Genomic DNA, 22,865 nt, shown 5'->3' on the forward strand with positions numbered 1-22,865 from the left:
TCTTTAAGTTTTCTTAAAATTAATTTTTAAGTGGAAAAATCCAAGTTGTTTGGTAACAGCCTCTCTTTAGTCATCTCTCTTTTAAGTATGACACATAGATGTGGGTAGTTGAGTCATTGACCCACTTTAGTAGATTAAAGGGTGTTTTAAAAGAGTGGATAAAGACTAAGGATGGAGGCATTTTTATGTTACTGTAAGTCTTAACAGTTCTAGATTGTAATAGGGCACTAAACTAAATACTGTTTTTATTTAGTTTCCAAAATTCCAAAGAACCACATCAGTTACCACATCCCAACATAGTCTGAGTATATATAATGACCCTTTTTTTAAGATTTGCCAATCATGACTGTAAATAGTAGCTCTATGTCTTCAGGTATTAGTTTAGAAATTATAGAAATCCAGAAAAGAGCATCATCCTAAGTAGACTGAGGATAAGACTATTCCTGGTTATTTGAGCTCCTCGGTGCCGCACAGAAGCAAGTGCCATCAAACACGGTGCAAGAGTGCTTCTGTGGCAGTGGGTGACTGGCATCAGCATCCACCTCTGGGATGGGGTCGGGTGGATGTCAGTCAGTCAGTCAGGCACGGCTTCCTCCAGAGGTGACTCCTCACCAGAGCCCTCTCCAGAACCGTGTCTTTCCACACTGTCCTCTTTTCTGTCTAGAAGTGGGTAGGGCTTGGGGAGTCCCGGAGCAGGTGCAGAGTGGCTCAGCCCTCACTCCCTGCCTGCGTCTCCTGTTGGCACCGAGGCAAAATGGCGGCAGGAAGAGCAATGCTAGCATCCCATTTGAGGAGTCTGCAGTTTTTTGGCTGCCCAATTTGCATAAAAGCCTGATTTTTAATATGCTAGATTTCCTAAACTTTCCTATTTTAAAAAGTGTGGTGCTTTGTATTGAAGGCAATCCCTATAACACACACACGCCATCCACTTTGTCCTTGTGGCCATGGTGACCACTTTTCTCTCTGAGAGCTCCTGGCTCTTAGAGAAATGTGTTTCTGGGTTGGGCCCTTGGCCTTCTCTCTTCAGTATTTTATCAGCACCTGGGTGAGGCCCAGAGGCAAACTCCTCTCACTTGTGAATGTTATAAAACAGAGAAGGAGGGCTAAAATATTGGATGGGAATCAGGATCCAAAAGCCTTTGACAGCCTAGAACAGATGGAATGAATCAAACAGTATGAAATATAATAGGAATACAATGGAAAGCCAAGTTTCTATGTTAAAAAAAACTATTCAAATTCACAACTGGGAGAAAAACAATAAAATAACTACATTTTTAAAGAAAGCTGTAGTTCCCTCAAGCTTACTATGAGTCAACAACCGGTGGAATGTTGGGTTGTCTCAGTGCAAATAGTGTCCAAGCACAGATAACTGTCCTCTGTACCTGGGGGTGTGACTGATAAGAGGCGTGATAGCAGACATTCCAGAGGAGATGGGAGGGAGACTTCGCAACTATGAAATGAAAGAAAATAATAAGAAACTGTTGATAAATTGTCCAGAGGAGAGAAAAACTTTGAGGCACTGGAAGGGAAAATAAGTGGATAATAGCAAGAAAGGTAAATCTCAAGTTGTTTTAAGGAAGAACTTTGTGTCTCAAAGCAGTCCAGAAGCCAGTAGCCCGTTTTCTAGTATTTCTGAGTATCAGCACACACGGCGAATATCACACGCAGACATTAGCATTGGGGCTCTCTTCCTCAGTCTCCTGCGCCTTGTCATTTCAAGGATGGAAGTTATCATTGGGATGATGTTTAAAATGTGACTCCTTGGAAATAAAAGGAGTGTCGTAAGCAATTCCAAACCCACTAAAAAAGAAAATAAAAAGTAAAATTACACTGACGATTTGGTTTCATGATGTCAACTGAGGAAATGCTACCTCTTTCCCACTTACAAAGCCCCCCAAAATGGTAGAAAATGTATTTAAAATAAAATAAATCTATAGCTATACTCAGAAATAAGAAACACAAACCTCAGAGCTGCCAATGTCTTAAAAATTCCCAGGAAGGTGGTTATCAGGTCGGCCTGGACAGCGAGAGGATAAGAGGAAGCTACAGATGAGCACAGCCAGGGAAGTGCCCAAAGGGGCCCTGGCCAGGCAAGGGTACACACAAGGAGAGGGCCCGCAGGGGGACCGACTGCAGCCACCAGCTAGGCGGGTGGGAGCAGGGAGCACACGGGGCAGAGGCAGGCGGGGTCTCGCCCTGGTGGCTGACTCAGGTCTCCCAAGAAGCCCTGCCTGGCAGCATAGCCATCCTGTGTCCAACTGTATCTCACTGTTTGGGATTTTTGTTGTTGTTGTTGCTGTGCTCATTTTATAAAGAAGGATACTGAGAGTCATGTCGCAGCTCGCTCAGCCAGCCTGTGGTGCAGCTCCATGGGGCGCAGGCTCTGTGCCTGGGAAAGGGAAGACCCGCAAAGCCAGCGATCGGGTGCTTTGGTTCTCCCCCTGCTGTAACTGGGGAGTTGGGACCGAGGAGTCCCTGCGCTCTGCAGGAGAAAAGGAAGAAAGCTAAGCAAGCGTCCGAAGTATCCAAAGGCTTTTCTTCTGTAAGTTGGTAAAACTACTCTTTAAGCATCTATGTCTGTAGATGTATAATAGCTGTCTATAACTTTACTTTTTTTTTTTTTTTTTTTTTTTTTGAGACAGAGTCTCACTCTGTTGCCCGGGCTAGAGTGAGTGCCGTGGCGTCAGCCTAGCTCACAGCAACCTCAAACTCCTGGGCTTAAGCGATCCTACTGCCTCAGCCTCCCGAGTGGCTGGGACTACAGACATGTGCCACCATGCCCGGCTAATTTTTTGTATATATATATTTTAGTTGTCCATATAATTTCTTTCTATTTTTAGTAGAGACGGGGTCTCACTCTTGCTCAGGCTGGTCTCGAACTCCTGACCTCGAGCGATCCACCCGCCTCGGCCTCCCAGAGTGCTAGGATTACAGGCGTGAGCCACCGCGCCCGGCCTATAACTTTACTTTTTATCTTCAGTGAGCAAATAGTCCCAAATAAAAACAGCCAACATCTGTGCACGATTTCCACTTCACACATGCACACACGTAAATGTGTTTGGATATCTGTACATCCTTCCTCTACTGAAGTCTACTCTCTCTGAAATGGGCACATTTTTGACACAGCCATTGTTAATTAAAAGCTTGTGAAAAAATAATAAATTGTGTTTTTTTTATAAACTAGTAGCTATTAAGCTCATTTTGTTAAAACTAGAAATTGTCCCTGAGAAATGAGAATCGATGACAGCGCCACCTGGATTACGTTCCTTTTGTGCTTGGTGGGGCAGGGATGGGACCTGCGTGAGGGCTGTTGTCACTGGGAGACTCGGGCCACATCCCCCTGGCTACTTACACCACAGAAATTTAAATGAGAAAAACTTGCCAAGGCTGTGAAATTGTGGGATGCTCAAAATACTAGTAAGGACAGAGAAATAAGAGAAAATTCTGAATGAGGAACTAAAGTTTTCCTAGGAAAATGTGAAGTAAGACATCTAATTGGAAGTTAATATACAACACAACCAGAGCCAGGCACAGTGGCAGGTGCCTGTAGTCCCAGCTCCTCAGGTGTCTGAGGCGGGAGCATCGCTTGAGCCTGGGAGGTCAAGGCCAGTCTGAGCAACATAGCAAGACCTCATCTCAAAAAAATTAAAATAAAATAAAATACAACTGGTTTAAAGACTTTGGCAGTATTTTCCACAGAAGTAGTTTATACTGATTCTAGTGGACATGAGGAAAAAACTAATTCAAGACCAAATGGAAATAAGACGTGGTAGCAGTATCAGTGAAGGAGGAAAGATGACACTAGAAGGTGACAAGCACTACTTAGAAAGTCAGGAGACAGCCGCTGTCTCTGCTGGGTCACGCTGGCAACTGTCAGAGCCGTTGCTGTTTGCTGAGTGTCCACAAGGTCCTCGGTAGACCAGTGGTGAGTGGACGCTTATGAAGTAAACTACGTCAGCTACGTCACCCAGACGGGGTCTGAGAGCTGGTTTGATACCTCAGTTTAGCCAATCTTACCCACTTGGGAAGGAAAAGCTCACTGTGGGGGAAGTATTAATACTTGAATAAAGTCCAGAGTTCTAGAGGTCAAGAATAAGGCCCTTTTGAAAGAGCACATGAAAAAAAAATGACAGGAAAGAAGGAAAAAACATCATTCGAGAAGAATAATGTAACAATTTAACAAAGGAGAGCTGAGGAACAGGAAGAAACTTCAAAATTAATAACCCCTGAAGTAAACAGGCCTTCCAGTGTAACAGGGTTTTGTTTTTTTTGTTTTTTTTAAGTTATTCCAACAGCCGTGTCAGATGTCCAGTGAGAGAGGGAATTTTCTTTCTGAGAAAAGCACTTTGTATGATACTGGGGTCACAGGAAAAACCTTAAAAACACTGAGTCCGAAGGTGCCTGGCACAAACAAACAGCTGCGTTGCTCTGCTGAGAAAGTGAGGGCACAGAGGTGGCGGTTTGTGCGTGCTGTGGGTGGAGGGTCACTCCTGAGAGGAGGAGAGTGGGCAGGGAGAGCACCCACCTGGCTGGAGAGTTGGTGTGCCGTCCCGTGGGGGGCAGCCGCGGGGCCAGAGCGCCAGCTGTCTGCTTTGCAGTCATTTCCGTTGCTGCAGGGCACAGAGGCAGAAATACTGCTTCCTTGCCCTCCAGTTTTCAGCAAGTCCTACTAGACTGTCCAGGGCTTTTTGTGAGTGGGTTTTTGTTTGTTTGCTGCACCGTGTATCTGGGTCAGCGTTCTGCAGAGCAGCTTGCTGGAAAGCAGGAGCTGAAGGCGGTGACCATGAAGGCTGACGCCCCGAGGAACCTGCAGGATTTGGGGAGACACTTGGACTTTGATGGTTCCTGCAACTAAGACTTGGAGATCATCCTATCTAGATCTCTCGAGGGTGAAGGAGCCCTTCCTCCCCACCCCCTGACAAATTAATCAGCCTAAATAACTACCTAGTGGAGACCCAGCTCTGCCCAATGTGCTCTGGAGGAAACACAGAAAAAAAGACAGTCTCTCCTTTTGAGGAGTTTTAGATTTGCCTGTGAAGGAAAGACCAGAACACTGAAAGCAGTCACAGCCAAGTGAGTACACTACCAGGAGGCAGAATATGTAGAAAAGAAGGCACCTGCCGGAGAGCCTCATGGGCAGGAATGAAAGCACATCTCGGCAAGTACAAGCCTGGGTCAGAGGGGAAATTCGGAGCCTGGACGGGCAGGGATAATACTGCTGTTCCGGGGGAAGTGATAAAGGCATTCTGCATCACTGGAGAAGTGAATTTATTTGGAGGATTAGTAAGAAAGAAAATTCAAAGATGAATAGAACTAGTTGCCAAAGGACCTCGAATTCCAGGCTTAAGAAATTGCCCTTGATTCCTTTAGGAAGGGCTGTGGGAAACCCGGTCTTGTCACTGCTGCTGGGAGTCCTGGTGGGGCTGAGCTCAAGGGAAGTCGGGTGTGGGCCAGAAGAGCAGGTGGACGGGGAGAGTCTGAGAGCCAGAGCAAGCCTGGATGGCTCCGAGTGAACCGTGCGGGTGCCGTCCGCAAAGGGTAAGCACGGGTGGTGTGGAGGGCAGACAAGCAGGGGTCCTGGGAGCTGGCAGGCGGGGAGCTGCACTGAAGCCACTCCGTGGTTTGGCCCCCAGCTTCTTCGGAATCGTCCGGCTGTGAACACGCAGGTAAGCCCTACCTGTCCTGTGGAGAACGGCAAAGGTCACCGCACTCTGCTGCAGCTCTGAGCTGCCCTCATGCCCTAGCAGGGGTGGGGAGGTTCCAGAGCACATTCATGCATCACGTCACCATGTGGAAATGTCCCCAAAGGCACTGTGGAGCCAAGAGTTTCCACTTTGAAGTTTGGGTTTACGATTTCTCCACTTCTCTCCGCATGGGCACCGGTTTCTCCAGAAAAAGAACAGGAGAAGGATTGGAAGCCCAGACAGTGTTGGGGGAGAAAAGAGAGCAGCGCGGAGCATTCGCCACGAGGGGGTGGATGCCCATCTGCCAAGAGAGGACAGGTTGTGGGGAGAGGAGGCGGTCACCGGGGGCTGTGGGGGAAAACGAGGCGGGCTCCACAGGGCAGCCAGGGTGGACTGAGGGCTTCAGGGAGAGGAGCCCTGAACTCCTCAACTGCTGCCACTCGAACAGCCTTTCCACCAAGCAGTTTCTGTCTGGGTAGCTTTAAGACGGCTGTGTCCCTGGGCCGTATGTCAGCCCAGGAGCCGGACAGAAGTGCCCTCTCTGTCCTTAGCAACTGCCTTCTGTGACACCACGCTACGTTTCCTCAGGTGCTGGCAACGTGGCTCACGCCATGCTGCACTTAGGATGAGCCCTAACAGACAGAGTTTGCGTCTTCTCCCCTCCTGGAAACTTAAAACCGTATCACCACATGCAAGTAGAAGTCTGAAAGGTAGCCGAAAAGCCCCCGCCAGCCCAGCTACATCAGCATTTTCTGACTGCTTCAGCAAGGAACAGGCTACGCCGGGGTTACTGAAGAAGGTGGATTGTACTGAATCGATTCTTCATCTTTACAAAGTATGATGAGTACCACAATAAATTATTTTTTTGCTTCTTTGATTTGTAGTTGATTTTGTATTGTATGAAATTGGGATAATTATGTAGGTAATTCAGGTGAAAGAATTCTGAATTTTTTGATATTATAAATGAGTGTGTTTTTAGAAAGTCAAGATGATTGTCTGGATTCTCCACTTCACTTGCTGTTAACGTGTAAATTAGGCAAAAAGCTTGCAAAATACATAAACTCATTTTCTCCAGGAGGAGAAAGCATCGTAGCTCCTCCTCGGAGTCACGCAGTAAGACGGAAATGAGGAAAGTGTCATTCTTCCCATTCAATGAGTTTGAAAATAAATTGACCTCAGCCCAGAATGTCCTATGATGGAAAAAAGTAAGAGATAAATGGTGAAAGCAAGAAACAATGGCAAAGCAGAAGAATATACAAGCCATGGCTAGAACCTGCTACTTCTCCCACTTCTATTTAATATTTGTCACTGCTTAACATCTTGGCCAAGTTCTCTTACATCTAAATGCCATGAATAGAGTACCAAAAATTGAACTCTGCTTTAAACATGCAGCAATGTGTGTTTATGTTGAAAGCATAATAAAGAATGGACTAACAACTGGTCATTTTTTTCTGAGTTTGCCTTTTTAAGAACTCAAGGTACACTTTTATTTTTTTATTTTATTTTATTTTTTTGAGGCAGAGTGTCATTCTCTTGCCTGAGCTAGAGTGCCGTGGCATCAGCCTAGCTCACAGCAACCTCCAACTCCTGGGCTCAAGCAATCTTCCTGCCTCAGCCTCCCGAGTAGCTGAGACTACAGGTGTGTGCCACCCTGCCTGGCTAATTTTTTCTATTTTTTTTAGTTGTCCAGCTAATTTCTTTCTATTTTTGCTAGAGATGGGGGTCTTCCTCTTACTGAGGCTGGTCTCGAACTCCTGAGCTCAAGCAATCCTCCCAGAGTGCTAGGATTGCAGGCATGAGCCACCACCCCCAGCCTCAAGGTATACTGTAAACACACACAGTTATAGTGAGTGTTGAGATGGGAGAGCCTTGGTGGCGTTTCCTCTGCCCACTCCCTCCCACAAGCATGATTGCAGAACAAGGTGACTGGGCTTCAGGTGACAGCAGATTTGGAAGCTGCTTCGGAGGAATTTTGTGCCTATGTGGAGGGGGGTTGTTTTCCCCTGGGGATGTGGCTGGCACAGCTGGACACAATGAGCACAATGCATGAGGAGGGCTGGTGCTCTGGGCTTCTGCACAATGCTGCTTGCCTTAACTGGACTTTTGGGAGCTCTTCCTGGGTCCCAGCAATGGCCCTTTGTGGAGCTCAGCAAGGAAATGTGAATCACCTGCCCAAGCTCATGGCGGGGGAAGGGGGGGCAGGATGTCGTTTCAAGAGCCACCCTCCTAAGCGTTATGCAATACTGCCTTAGGTAAAGCACTTGATTTAAAATGTAGAAACTGGGGGCTGCGGGAGGAAGCTTGATAAATATTTTACCCCCTTAGTTAAGGCTATAATTGCTTCATGTCCCTGAGCTACGACCACAGTCCCTTACCGCCAGTGGTAAGCAGACTGGCCTCCCCGAAGCGCACATCCAATCACATCACCCATCTTTTAAAAACCTCAGGAGACCCTCTTGTTTACAAATGACAAAAGCCAAACCCTCTTGTCTGGAATTTGAGGCCTTCAAAGTTTCTGCTGACACCAGCCTTTCCCGGCACAGGCACATGTCAGACTGCAGTTCCCACCGTGCCGGCTTGTCCAGTTCAGGCCACGGAAGTGAAGCAACACACCACGTGGCAGTGCATTGCACACAGTAAGACCTGAGGTTTCACAGTGCCAAACGTCTCTCTTAGTACGAGTGTCCTGGAGCAAAGTAGGGAAAGCCACTGGTTCACACCATGGATGCCAGATGTTGTCCCTGGAGCCCAGGGGGCCCCATGGAGATGCTTCACGGGCCTCTGGGAGGAAAAGAAGAGAGGAGCTGCAGGCCAGGCCCACAGCAGCTCCCCTCTACTGAGCGCCTCTTTTCTGATTTTTTGGTGTTTTTCGGTATTGGGCTTCTGCCTGGTAAAATGGTTCTGCTCCTCCCGACTCTGTGAAGATGCTCTTCATCACCCCAAATCCCGGTGCTCTTCCTGCTCCCCGTGTCCACAGTGCTTGCTGGCCCCAGCGTCAGTCACGATGTGTGTTGTCCCATGTGTCTTCTCTCCAGCTAACACAGTGCCCACCATCCCAACAGCATTATTCAAAATAAATTCTGGTACGAGAAAATTAGGACTAAGCTTTCAAAACAATCATTCTATATGTTAGATAATATTAATATCTGTTGCATACTACCGGTGTTACTGATCTTTCCATCTAAAAAATAGTTCTCTTAAATCGTACCCCTTGAAGACAATTCAAATAAATTAAGTAACCTGGCCAGGTCCTAAAAATACAAAATAAAAACGTCCTGAGACGTTAGACCAGAGATAATCAACTTTTGCTCCTTTATCCCACAGTCCTCGCTGTTAAACAAAAAAGTACATCTGTCTGTTTATCTGTCATCTACCTACCTACCTACCTGTCATTTATTATCTACCTGTCCATCCATTCGTCCATCTAGCTGTTATCTATTTATCTATCCATGCATAGATAAATCTATCTATTCTCTGTCCATCCATCCCTCTATCTGATGAGAGAGAAAACGCAGGTGCTAAAGTCAGTCAGAACATTAAATACTAGTAAAGCTTGATGTATCTTAATTTTGGACAGATAAATGTAAAAGGAAATTTCAATATTCTTCCTGCTTCACCGAAGATAATTTTATAAACACCCTGGACATCAGTAAAGACCAATGCTTTACGTGAGAGAGATTCAGAGGTAGAAGGGTAGTAGCTTTCATATACTTGATCAGATAATTGGGAGGGTTTTTAAAAATAATTTTTTAAAAGGTGCATTTTAGCATCTCAGTTCAAAGCTCTTAGCTGTTTCTAAACAAAGAAGGTGTACACACATCTCTTTCTTCTCCCTATTTCTTCATACAAGCTGGATTTTACTGGATAATATAGTCCTATAGATATTTTCTAGTTTTGAACTATTTTTGACACCTATACTATATTTTGAAATTGAGGCTATGTTTGTTTCATAAGGGGTCTAGAACTCAACTCCTTCATTACCTGAAAGAGAGCAAGGAAAGTGTAGACCTTCCTGTGCTTCCTCCCAGCGTCCAGGGAAAAGTTTCACCACTGAGCGAAGTTTCATGAGGCAGTGAAAACCCACATAAAGTTGGGCTTTGAATGAATCAGGAATTGTGTTTATTCAAGGTACCAGACGGTCCCTTAGAGAGTATAAGGCCAAAGAACATAAGACCCCCTTTAACAGTTGTAAATTCTTTCAGGGCTGGGGTCCAAATAGGCTTCGGGGGAAAGCAGTCGTCTATGAAATTCTTTTGTGAGAAACGTCTCTGGATTAAACGTTTAAGGAATTCATCTGGTCTCTCATACTAGAGCTTCTTTACAATTACAACCAACCCCAAGGTAATTCTATTTTGCAATTTTCTATCTTGAGTTCCAACAGCCTTCACAATATTTGTAAGGCATTAAAATTTACCATCTGCTATTGCCTACTATGTCCTAGGCTTCTGATGTCATAAAAGTATTAATTATTTTAAGTAGTACATTTTTAATCTTCTTAGCCTCTTTTATGAATGTGCACTAATGAATCCTTACCAATCCATTAAGTATGATAATTTATTATTACTTTTTTTTTTTTGCTATAAAACAAGAACAGCTTGTCTGGATTTGCATCTATAATGGTAACAGAAACTTCGAGAACATCTGCCTTGGTGTTAACTTCTAATAGGCCTCACATGGAACAATCTGTTCTCCACGTATGGGACTCCGTCATTACTCAACTCCCTGAGAAAAGATGGCACCAAATCAACTACTACTGGTTATATTTGCATTATTTTTAAGTCATTTTTTTTTTTTTTTTTGCTGTCGATATGCTATTATTGAAACCTACTACTTACTTAGGAGAATTCTACTAAAATTCAATTTCTATACTAAGACTGAAATATTAAACCAGGAAGAGCCATACTTAGTAAATTCAAAGAATGCATATTTTGTGAATCTTTGAGGTGTTCTTGCCATTTGAAGAATTCCTAAAATTAGTCAGAAGACCAGAAAGATAAGCTAAAGTACTCTTGTGTAACCCACAGGATATATTTAATGTATCTGCAGAAATTTTGTGGTGTGACTTGCAGCAGTAAGTAATTTACAACCAGTTTACAAATGTGACTGCCTGGCTTAACTTTTTAAAATACAAGTGTGATCAAGCCAATCTTCTGGTTTCTTATTCTACAGACTAAGCTTTGCTATTCAAAATGCAGTCCAGGCTCCTGCAGTGAGAACCTCACACAGAAGCCCCTAGAAACATAGAATGTCAGGCCCCACACAGAATTAGAATCTACATTCTGACAAGAACCCCAGGTGGGCATGCATGCTCATTAAAGTTTGAGAAGTAAGATCTATAAGAATGGTCCCCAACAAGCCTACCTTGGTGAAATTAGTGAAAAATGGAAAACAGTGAGTTTTTCATAAAGCTAAGGTATTCAACTGTTCTTAGTAGACAGTTATGACCTTCCTCCAGTTTTGGTGTTGTTCCTTGAATAAAATGACGTTGAATTGCAGATGATAGCAATTTGGTTTTTTACTCAGTAAAATAAAAATTCAACAATTTTATGTCAGCTTCCTGTTAATTTTTTTTTACCTGATGAAAGCAGTGCAGAAGTCTGGGAACGGCAGCTGTTCAGGGCAAAGGCCACGCTCCTTTACACCATGGAAGGCTCGTTAGCAATCCCTCCCCACCACCACCTTCCAGTCTGTTCTCCAGGGACCCAGTCCTGTCCCACCTTGAGCGACTCTGGGCCTTCACTCGTGAAGCCTCTTCTGCTGGGAACCCCTGCCTCTGTCTGACAAACCCCTTTCACATTCTCTAAGGCCCACTCACGTTATGCTACAGCTGTGAAGACATTCTCAGTGGTGCCTACGATGTTTTCCACATTATATAAAACCTTGTTTGTGTGTGTATGTCAGCACATCGAGACTGTGTGGTCCTCAGAGGCAGAGACTACATTCTCCCCACCATTTCCCAACTCCTAGGAGAGATTGACAGACACGGGTTGCTCAATATGTTTGTTGAATGAAATGACCTATTTGGAAATAAGCACCATCTGAGGCAGGTGTTAGGAAATACTCCATTAATAGGTTGAAAATGGTAAAGGGAAAGGCTGAGGGTCCCACTCATTAGGAGACTTTTATGAAGTCCCTTAATCCTTCTGTGCCTCAGTTTCTTTAGTTGTAAAACAAGAATATCTGATTTACCTTACTGCACTGGATTATTCTGAGGGTAAATAGCAAAGAATTATGGAAAAACCTTTAAAAGTTAAAAGCGGAGCTGGGTGTGGTGGCTCATGCCTCTAGTCCCAGCTACGCGGGATGTTGAGGCAGGAGGATCACTTCAGCCCAGGAGTTCCAGGCTGCAGTGAGCTATGATCATGCCACTGCACTCTAGCCTGGGCAACAGAGTGAGATCCCATCTCCCCAAAAAAGAAGTTAAAAGCTGAAACATTAACAAATGGTTAAACATAAATATGAGGCAGTAATCTTTTTTTATTTTTTTAACATTCCGTTAGAATGAAGACAGACCATCTATGAGTATTAGGTGGTTGTAGGTCTAGGGCTGCCATAACAAAGTCCTGTAGGCTGAGGGGCTTAAACACAAAAATTTATTCTCCCACCGGTCTGGAGGACAGAAGCCTGAGATCCGGGTGTGGGCAGGGTTAATTCCATCTAAGGCCTCTCTCCTCGGCTTAGATGGCATTTTCTCCCTGTGTCCTCACATGGTCTTCTCTTAGTATGTGTCTGTGACCTGATTTTCTCTTCTGATAAGGACATTTGTTGGACTGGATTAGTGCCTACCCTAATGACCTCATTTTAACTTAATTACCTCATTAAAGACCCTGTCTCCAAATATAGTCATGCTCTGAAGTATTGGGTGTTAGGACGTCAACTTATGTTTTTTGAGGGGGTAATTTGGCCCTCAATAATGACTTATTTAACTTTGCATAATAGGTATTTGGTGGATTTTTGAAAAAGCTAAGGTACCTCCTACGTGGTCTGACCATTCCACTAATCCAGCCAGTTTTTTGGTTCCCAAATTTTCCCAACAGTAGGCCATTTCAGAAATGCAAGCACCATTACATTAATAATGGTGAGCCAAGGGTTCATACTTAGTGAGTAGGATATGACTTAAATGGATAAAAAGGTTTTTACAATATTTTTCAAGTTATAAAAATAAAAAAGAAACATAGTATAGAAGTATAGAAGGAAAATTTTAAAGCTGCTTCTTCCCAATCTGATCCTTCTAAGACGATCAATGGTTTAGTGTGTGTTTTCCATGCTAAAAATGCTTATATATGCAAAGCTCTATGAAAACGTGTGCACATATGGAGACTCCATATGGAGACATTTTCACATCCATTTTCCTTTTATCAGTAGCCCATGATACTGCTTCAGTTTCATGATGTCATTTTGGTGGAATTACAATTAACAACTCAAAATTACATATAATAAACACATTTCAACTGGTATGAGGGGTGGAGGAGGCGGCAAAGGATGCGCCTTTTACTTGCCGGCGGGCCTGGTGCTCAGCCACTTCCTTGCGCAGACGGTGTCAGTTGGCCACTGTGGTGGTTGCTTTTATGTGTCAGCGTGGCTGGGCTAAGGGATGCCCACATAGCTGGTAAAGCATTGTTTCTGGATGTGTCTGTGAGAATGTTTCTGGAAGAGATTGGCATTTGAATTGGTGGGTTGAGGAAAAAAAGTTACTCTTCCCAATGTGGGCCAGCATCACCCAATTGTTTAGAGCCCAAATATCCAAATAAAACAAAAAAAGCAGAGGAAGAGAAAATTCAATCTCTTCTGTGGGAGTTGAGACATCCAGCTCCCTACTCCTGCACTCAGACGTCTGAACTTGTTCTCCAGCCTTTGGACTCCAGGACTTACACCGTCACTCTACCCCACCCCCCACCCCATTCTCAGACCTTTGAACTTGAACTGAATTGCACCACCAGCTCTCCTGGGTCTCCAGCTTGCAAACAGCAGATCATGGCACTTCTCAGCCTCCATGATCGCATGAGCCAATACCTGTAATAAATCTCTCTCTCTCTCTGTGCATACACACACACACACACACACACACACACACGTATATATAACTGTATATAACCCACAGTTAACTCATCTCACAAGATTCAACCTCTGAGATGCTGTTCTCTGTTTTGTAGCTTTGCACTGATTTCTTGAATTTACTTACAAGTACACTTAATTTAAATATTATTTTTCAGGATTTAATAATTTCTCATCTTTTAGAAAACTATTACATATGTTCATATCCTGATGTGATTAAATGTTTGGCAACTCTTTTTTCTATCTCTTTCTCTAATGGTTAAAGGCACTAAGGCTCTGTGGCTCAGCCCCTATCCTTCCCTCACTCTTTGGGATCTGCCTACCTGCAGCAGTGTGCACTCTCCGCTTCTCTGTGCCCTGAGTCTGAGGGCACCAGCTACCCCCGAATGAGGAGGCTAATAGTTGTCACAGCTATGGCAGTTGTCCAGTCCTATCAGTGACTGAGCAAGTAGATCTCATTCTGGAGTCCAGCATTGGTAGGCTTTTTATGTCTGCACATGGAAAGCCACATTTGCCAATAGCCCTGTTAGTGATAAAAGTAATAAAAAAGAACCTGAGATAGCACAAAAGTACATGTTGGCTCCCTCCCCCTCCCCAGCCCCATTTCTCAACAGGTTGGGGTGGGGAGGCATAGCGTAGTGTGCACTTTTTTGTATTGTTTGGTAACTATGGAAGGAAAGGAAAATGGAAAGAAAGAAACTTAAGATGGAAGTATAGGTAAGTAGTTAACAAGCATGTAGTTTGGAAGACATATGCAAAATTTCTAAGACATGTTAGAAAAAGAAAAGTAGTTTTGCCAGGTGTGGTGCCTCACACCAGCAATCCCAGCACTTTGGGAGGCCAAGGTGGGAGGATCACTTGAGGCCAAGAGTTCAAGACCAACCTGAGCAAGAGTGAGACTCCCATCTCTACAAAAATAGAAAAATTAGCTGGGCATGGTGGCACACACCTGTAGTCCCAGCTACTTGGGAGGCTGAGGCAGGAGGATAACTTGAGCCCAGGAGTTTGAGGTTGCAGTGAGCTATGATGACACTCCTGTACTCTAGCCCGGACTAGCAAGACCTTATCTCAAAAAAGAAAAAAATGTAGTTAGCAAGCAGAACATCAGAGCATGTGTGTGTTAAACACAGATAGAGGGGAATGGAAAGACTGAGAGGTACCCAAAATTCATGACTTTAAATATACAGGAAGCATTTGAGGCACTAAATATTCAGGAGGCTTTAATTCAACCACACATTGGTGACACCTATTCTGGCCCTATGTGTTCTCTGTCTAAGAAATGCAAATAAAAGCTATAGTCTCCAATCAAAATAAATGTGAATTAGTAATACAAAGAAAAAAAAAAGAAAGAAACCCATAGCTGCTCAGCCAGCTAATTGCCAACCTATCAACAAATCAGACATCCCTGCCCCTTAGCCGCAGGCCCCTTGTCTGATTAGGCCCCCTGGCTCAGACCTCTGGTCCTCAGAACATCACTGATAGGGACAGCTGATGACACAGAGACAAAGGACAGACACACCAATGAACGCTGTCATGAGCCAAGATTCAGAGATCACACCCTCCACCCTGCTCACACCCAACCCAAGCTCTGCTCACTAACCCTATTTCTTTACCTTTGTTTCTCCCTGTGTGTTTTAAATTGACTTAACAAACTAAGTGCTTGGAACAGTCTAATTTGGCCGATGAGACTTTCTGTTCTGTGACCTCTGGAACTGCTGGTGATGTCGAATTGGTGATGAGTATGGAATGAATCCCAACTAAATTAACAAAAAATGAGCCCACACTACAGAAATATTCTCTAAAATTAAAGCAGTATTTAAGAGGAAAACCTCCAATCTAGGAGGACTATGAAAAACTAACTTATGTTCTAGTGTAGAAAAGGCATTAAACAAGAGTTTAGGAAATAAATCCAGGTCAAAACTCAATGCAGAGACCAGGTGCAATGGCTTGTGCATGTAGCCCTAAGTGTGGGAGGCGGAGGCTGGAGGATCGCCTAAGGCCAGGAGTTCAAGACCAGTCTGGGCAATATAACAAGACCTCATCGCTACAAAAAATTTAAAAATTAACCCAGCATGATGGCAACCACCTATAGTCCCAGCTACTTGAGAGACCGAACCAGGAGGATCACTGGAGCCCAGGAGTTTGAGGCTGCAGTGAGTTGTGATGATGCCACTGCACTCTTGCCCAGGCGACACAGAAAGACCCTGTCTCAAACAAAACAAAACAAAACTCAGTACAGGACTGACCAAATAAATCCATAAGGTAAAACAAAAATGAACAAACTCCTAGAGCCAAAGGAGATGGCTTCAGTGCCAGTGAGAGCAGTGAGGCGGAGCGTGAGCAGCAGTGGATGGCAGAAGCCAGGGGGACGCAGCGCTGCCGCCTCTGGAGCCGGCCAGGAGCGTCCTTGGCAGCAGCTCCACCTCTGCCTGGAGGACAGAAGGAGGGTCATCATGATCGACCAACAGAGCATCTTCACAACTCGAAAATAATGCTTATGGTCTTGTCTCTCAAATCACAAAAATGGATCAGACTTAAAACAAATGAAAAAGAACTAAGTCAAAGCTTAAGGAACTTCAGGAATTACCAGAGTGGATAAAAACATTCTGCTCAGAGCCACTCCTTTATTATAGTTTTGTCTTTTCAAGAATGTCTTACAAATGGAATCACCTGGTATTAATCTGTAACCTTTGGGCGGAGCCTCTGCGAGATCCCGGTCGCCGCGGGCACCAGCAGCTCACCCCTTCCCGCCCGGAGCCACACCGCGGTGGCTTCTGCATTCGCTGAAGACATTTGGGTTGTTTCTGGCTCGGGTCTATCACAAGTAAAGCTTGCCGAGGTTTTGTGTGAAAAGAAATGTTCATTTCTCCAGGGCAAAAACCCAGTGTGGGGTTGCTGGGTCGCACGGTAGGTGTATACTGTACTTTGTAAGAAACCGCCGGAGTTCTGGAGTGGCTGCTCTGCTCGGCGTGCCCCTGGCAGCGGGAGGCTCTGGCCTCTCTGTATCTCTGTCAGCACTTGGCATTGTCAGTACTTTTTATTTTGGTCATTCTGATAGGTATCTCGAGGTTATTTTTCTTTTCTCTCTCTATTTCTTGGGAAACTTTGGATATTAATTAATCATTAACAACAACAACAACAACAACAACAACAAAACCCTTATCACTTATTAAAATACCTGAAAGAAAAAGGATACAAAGTAGCTGAGGGGGAAAAAATCCATACAGCCATTTTATTGCTATTTAGCAATAAAAATTTCAGGCATCATCTAACGAAGGGGTCTAGCACTAGGTGTTATAAAGGAAAAATAAAAATAATGGCTCTTCCTATCTGACAAAAAGATGGCACAAAGGAGACAATCGAGTATTAGAGACGTGTCTTAACCCCTGGTTACCTCTTTCTGTGGTTACTGGAAGATCTAGGACCTTGGATGAGGATCCTCACCACAGCTCGCCCCTAGACCCAGCTAAGGAAGCCCTTCTCACCTCACCCCTACTTGCCCCATCCCTTTACCTGGAAGCCACTATTTTGGACTTTCTCGTCTCTGACATCAACAAATAGTCTGAATCTAATACACCAATATGCCAATTTACACACACACACACACACACACACACTGTGATAGTATATTGGGCATTACAACAATCCGAATCTACAACAAACGGGAAACTAGCCGGCAACATAGACCACTACAAATGCAATGGGCTAGATTTACCCCAAACCAGATTTGGGGAGACCCGGTCTCTCTACTCACGTGAAATGAAAAGGCACATCAGAACCTCGGAGTGGGCCAAGGACCTGCAGTGTGTTGCTCCTGTGGGGGCTTAGCCAGGATCTGGCCAAGCTTGAGGCGAAGCCACTGGGACCTGGGCCCTCCCTGTTAAAAGCTCTCAGAGGGGCAGCACCCAAGGGCCTGGTCATACTCTGCTGAAACACTCAGGGTCATGCCCGGAAGGCCTGGCTCTTCACCTACAGATCAACCAAAGGGTGGGAAATGCATCAAGTTTGCTGAGTTACAAACTGTGCTCAAAGGTATAACTGGCACCATACCTGACACTGTTTCCTAAACAACACCAAGTGGTGTAACTATTTAGTCTGCAAGTTGACAAGACGGGAAACTGGGAAGTTGGTGGCAAAAGGGAGGAAAAATTTGGCAAAAGAAAATCACAAAAATGAAAAAAAAAGGACATGGCCCAACCCTCGTGTCAAAGAAATATCTAAAGCCATATAACAGGAGGCAATGAGCAAAGTCACTCAGAAAGCGCCTACAGTAGAGGAATCCGTCCTTATCCGTGGGGCACGTGTTCCAAGCTCCCAGTGGATGCCTAGAACCGCAGAGAGTATCAAACTGTGTTTTTCCTATACTGTGTTTTTCCTGTACGTACAACTCCATGACAAAGTGTAATTTATAAATGAGGCACAATAAGAGATTAACAACAATAATAATAAATAGAAAATTATAACAATATATTGTAATAAAAGACATGTGAATGTGATCTCTCTCTCAAACTATCTTACTGTACTGTGCTCATCTACGTTTGGAAAGCAGTGACCTGGCTAGCGAAACCGTGGATACCGGGAGACACTGCGCACTCGTCAGAGAGGAACAAATTATCCCACAGGACGCAGGAAACTGAGTTCCCAAAGCCTCAGGGCACTCAGGAGTAAATTCTCTTATAGGAAGGGCTGAACAAAGTCACACTCCTTTAAACAGCAAAGCTGTCCAAAATGTGATCCATCCAAAAATGTGATCCGTGCCATGCCACGAAGTAAGCCTCTCATCTGCCACGGGAGAAACGGAATTATCAGAGGAGACATGCTGAGCCCAAGATGGCAGACAGGTTATGGGCAGGTGTTGGACCCCTGTCTTGGGGTAAAGAAACGCCATCTCACCACCTGGGATGCAGACGTGGCGTTTGCCGTCGCCAGCTCTGCAACGCCCGCCCCTGCACCCTCCTGCCTCCCCCTGGAAACGCGCTGGGCTTGCTCGGAGCAGAAAACGCCCAGAGAACACGCCTCCCGGCTCAGCTGGTCCGGGAAGAGGCAGAGGTACATGGGCTCCTGCACTTAAATAGGGCTTTTCCCTCCCCCAGAGCTCCATTCAATGAATTCAAATTAGATCAAGTTCCTGTTACTGCTTTGCCCTGTAGAGATTTAAGAAGCACCGATTTAAAATAGGTCAGAGGGCAAAAAACAAAACAACAACAACAACAAAGAACACAAGTATGTTGACAAAATACACTTCTAATGTTTTAAGGATGCTGGTCTTTCAAGGAAAGCTCTTTTCTTACAGAAGTGACCAAGAGAAAGCCCATGACAATGACTAAACAACTAGATAACTAGATAAACAAACAAAAGAACTGTAAAAAGTCAATACTATTAAACACAATTTAAATAAACTCTAAAATTTTGTTGGTAAATGCACAGGTTTATAAACTGTATTAAGAACAGCGTGGGTAATATTCCTATTTAATGTGAATACTTGGACAAATCATATTAGTTTGGCAATTCTGGGTTCAAAAGTAGCTATTTGTCTTCTCTCTAACCCCATTACTTTACACTTTGTAAATTTCCTCTGCTGGTTTCATGGGTCATAATATTTGAAGGCATGAAAACATAAACATAGGTATTTAACTAAATTAAATAACTGCTGTTATATAAAAATTTTTGTTCCTGTAAACTCCAAATAATAGTGCAAATCATTTTAACTTGGTTATTTCACTTCTGCTATCCGCATGTGATTTTTAAGCATTGTTCTTTTGATTTTTAAAATCAACAATGATTATATTACAATTTACATAGATTTTTGGGATCCTTAACTGACCTCAATACCAATGACTAATATTAAATTAAGTTAATGGCAGGTGCAGTGGCTTGTACCTGTAATCCCAGCTACTTGGGAGGCCAAGGATGGACGGGATTGCTTGAGGCCAAGAGCTTGAGACCAGCATGGGCAATATAGCAAGACCCCCATCTCTGAAAAACAAAAAAAAATGAAAAAAATCATCCAGCCATGGTAACATGTGCCTATAGACCCAGCTGCTAGGGAGGCTGTGACAGGAGGATCCCTTGTGCTCAGGCTTCAGTGAGCTATGGGTAGAATCCACTGGAGTGTAGTGGGCTCCATCATAGCTTACAGCAGCTTCAAACTCCTGAGCTCCAACGATCCTCCCACCACAGCCTCACCAGGAGCTGGGACTAGCGCCACCATGCCTGGTAATTTTTTAAAAAATTTTTTTGTAGAAATGGGGTCTCACTATGTTGCCCAGGCTGATCTTGAACTCCTAACCTCAAGCAATCCTTCTTCCTCGGCCTCCCAAAGTGTTGGGATTACAGGCGTGAGCCACTATGCCCAGCCATTGATAATTAATTTATCAATATTTAATTTATTTTAAAAAGCTGAAGTCAAAACTTTGAATTTTTATCTAACTACATACATATTTTTAAACAAAAATGCCTGTAAAATTATATTTAAGGTGTCAAAGTGAAAAAGCTTGTGAATGAAAAACATACAGGGTAAATTGTTCAGAAAAATATTATTTTGATCTTTGAATATACAATCTGCTCTTAAAAAAAAAAAGAAAACAATTTTGTTCTTTGTCTTGTGGAGGGTAGAACCCCACAGTTAACTCTTCTCACAAAAGTCAACCGCTGAGATACTGTCCTCTGTTTTGTAGTTTTGCACTGATTTCTTGAGTCATTTTAAACATAAGTCTCTCATTTCTAAAAGCTAAATTTACCTGCTAGTATGTTTAATTTAAATATTGTTTTTCTGGCTTTAATAATTTCTTTTCTTTAGAAAACTATCATGTATGTTCATATCCTGATGTAATTAAATGTTTGACGATTCTTTTTTCTATTTCTTTTCCCTAATCTAGATCCACAAATTAAAACAAACCTGGCAAAAAAAAAAAAAAAAAAAGAGAGAGAGAAATAAATGATATGGTGATAAAATGTCATTAATGTAAATATTTTAATAATTATTTCCTTTTCAGGTTGGACAGAACATACTTAGGTTCATATATAATGATGAGGCAAAACCATCAGTGAATTAAGGTTGTTCCTAGATTTAAAAACCCTTGTAATTTGGTGCAACTGTAACATGCTGAGTGGACAGAGTAAAAGGCCCTGGACGTTTGTTAATATCCTCACTGACCATAAGTTCCTTCTCTCTGGATGGCCATTGGCTAAATATATCCAAATAGAAGATTTCACTCTGCTCCATTTTGATTAAATATCATTAACTGATCAAAGCAATTCTGTTTTGTCACCCAGAGGTGATTGTATAAACTATAAATCAGAAATTGAGTTATCTAGAAGCGGTAAAAAAGAAAAAAAAAAAAAAAAGCCCCAATAAAAGATCGTGCCAGATACCAACAGACTTTCCCCAAAGGAACAAATTTAGGATTTTTTTATCTAGAAAGAGGTGACTCCATTGAAGTAGACTCTTTCTAATTTCATCAGTATATTTGACTTTTGAGGATATGCCAACTGGATAGCCATGTGGCAAAAATACAAAATTAGACCAGGCATGATGGCTTACATCTATAATCCCAGAATTTTGGGACGTCAAGGTGGAAGGATGGCTTGAGGCCAGGAGTTAAAGACCAGCCTGGGCAATGTAGTGAGACCCTGTCTCTACAAAAAAATTTAAAAATTAGCCAGGTGTGGTGGCATGCACTTGTAGTCCTAACTCCTTGAGAGGGGGAGGCAGGAGGATTACTGCAGCCCAGGAGTTAAAGGCTGTAAGCTAGGATCACACCCCTGCCCTCCAGCCTGGGTGACAAAGAGAGACCCTGTCTCTAAAAAATAAACAAACAAACAAATAAATAAATAAAATTAGATCACTATGTCACATCACACGCAGAAATAATTCCTGATTAAGAACATAAATGTGAAAAATGAAATATTTAATATTTTAGCAGAAAATATAGGAAAATATATTTTAAGACCCTCGGGTAGGGAAATACACAGAAAGGACACTTCTGATTGCAAAAGATGGGTAAATCTGACATCATTAGTGTAAAACTTCCATTCAACCGAAGACAGCAGGAATAAAATGAAAATAGGGATCAAAGAGTGAGAAAAGATATTCAAAATGCACATAATCAGAGTATATAAAGAATATATTTTAAAAAACTCCTACAAACCAATGAAAATAGGATCTATCACCCTAAAAAAAACCTGAGTAAAGGATATAAGTAAAGAATTCACACGAGAAGAAATTGAAATGTGTAATCGTGTAAAAATATTCAGTCTCACTAGCGATCTGAAAAACTCAAATTAAATCACAGAGCAACCATTTATGAAAAGCCTCAGGGAAAAAATTTTGTTATAATCTTTGGAGAAATGGAAACTTTCATGCATTGATAATGGAAATGTAAATTCATACAACTGCTTTGGAGGATGATTTTTCAATGTCCTATGAGGCTAAAACTGTACATATCTTTTGACGAGTTTCATGTTTTAGCCAACATTTAAAATTTTTTTGGCAAGTTTGTACAAGAAGACAGATAACAGAATGCTGACTGCAGTATTGCTTGTAATAGTGAAAAAATTTGAAAATGACTCAAATGCCTATCAACAGAGAATGAATAAATAATGATATAGTCATTTAATTGAACATAAATAATCAAAACAGTGAGCCAGAGCAACATTTTTCTAAAAAGACACATTTCAAAATCAAACTGAGTTTAAAAAAAAAACCCAAAATAGTGAATTTGAAGACTTGTAATCATAAAAACTTGTAAGAAACTAAGCAAAAAATCTTAAAAAGTGATTATCTCTGGGAAGGGAAAAAGGGGGAGCAGAGGGTTTCATAAAGAGTTTCATAGCTTCAATTCTAGTACCCATAAAATAATTTAAACTAAGGCAAAATATTCGGCTTTGAAAGGACTGGGCTGTGGCTGCGTAGGTGCCATCGTGTTATTCTGTGCAATTTTCCATGTGTTTGAAGTACTTCATCACAAAAACGTAATAAAGAATTTTAGTTGTCATAACAATTTCATTCTGTTGCTATAATTTAATAAACCTAATCTGGAATAGTTTCCCAGTAAAAGTCTTTTGTGGCATCATGTATTTTAAGAGTATGTGTATATACTTTAGAATGTTCTTCATTGGGGGTTT

The sequence above is a fragment of the Eulemur rufifrons genome, chromosome 7 (assembly GCF_041146395.1).
Source record: "Eulemur rufifrons isolate Redbay chromosome 7, OSU_ERuf_1, whole genome shotgun sequence".
NCBI lineage: Eukaryota > Metazoa > Chordata > Mammalia > Primates > Lemuridae > Eulemur > Eulemur rufifrons.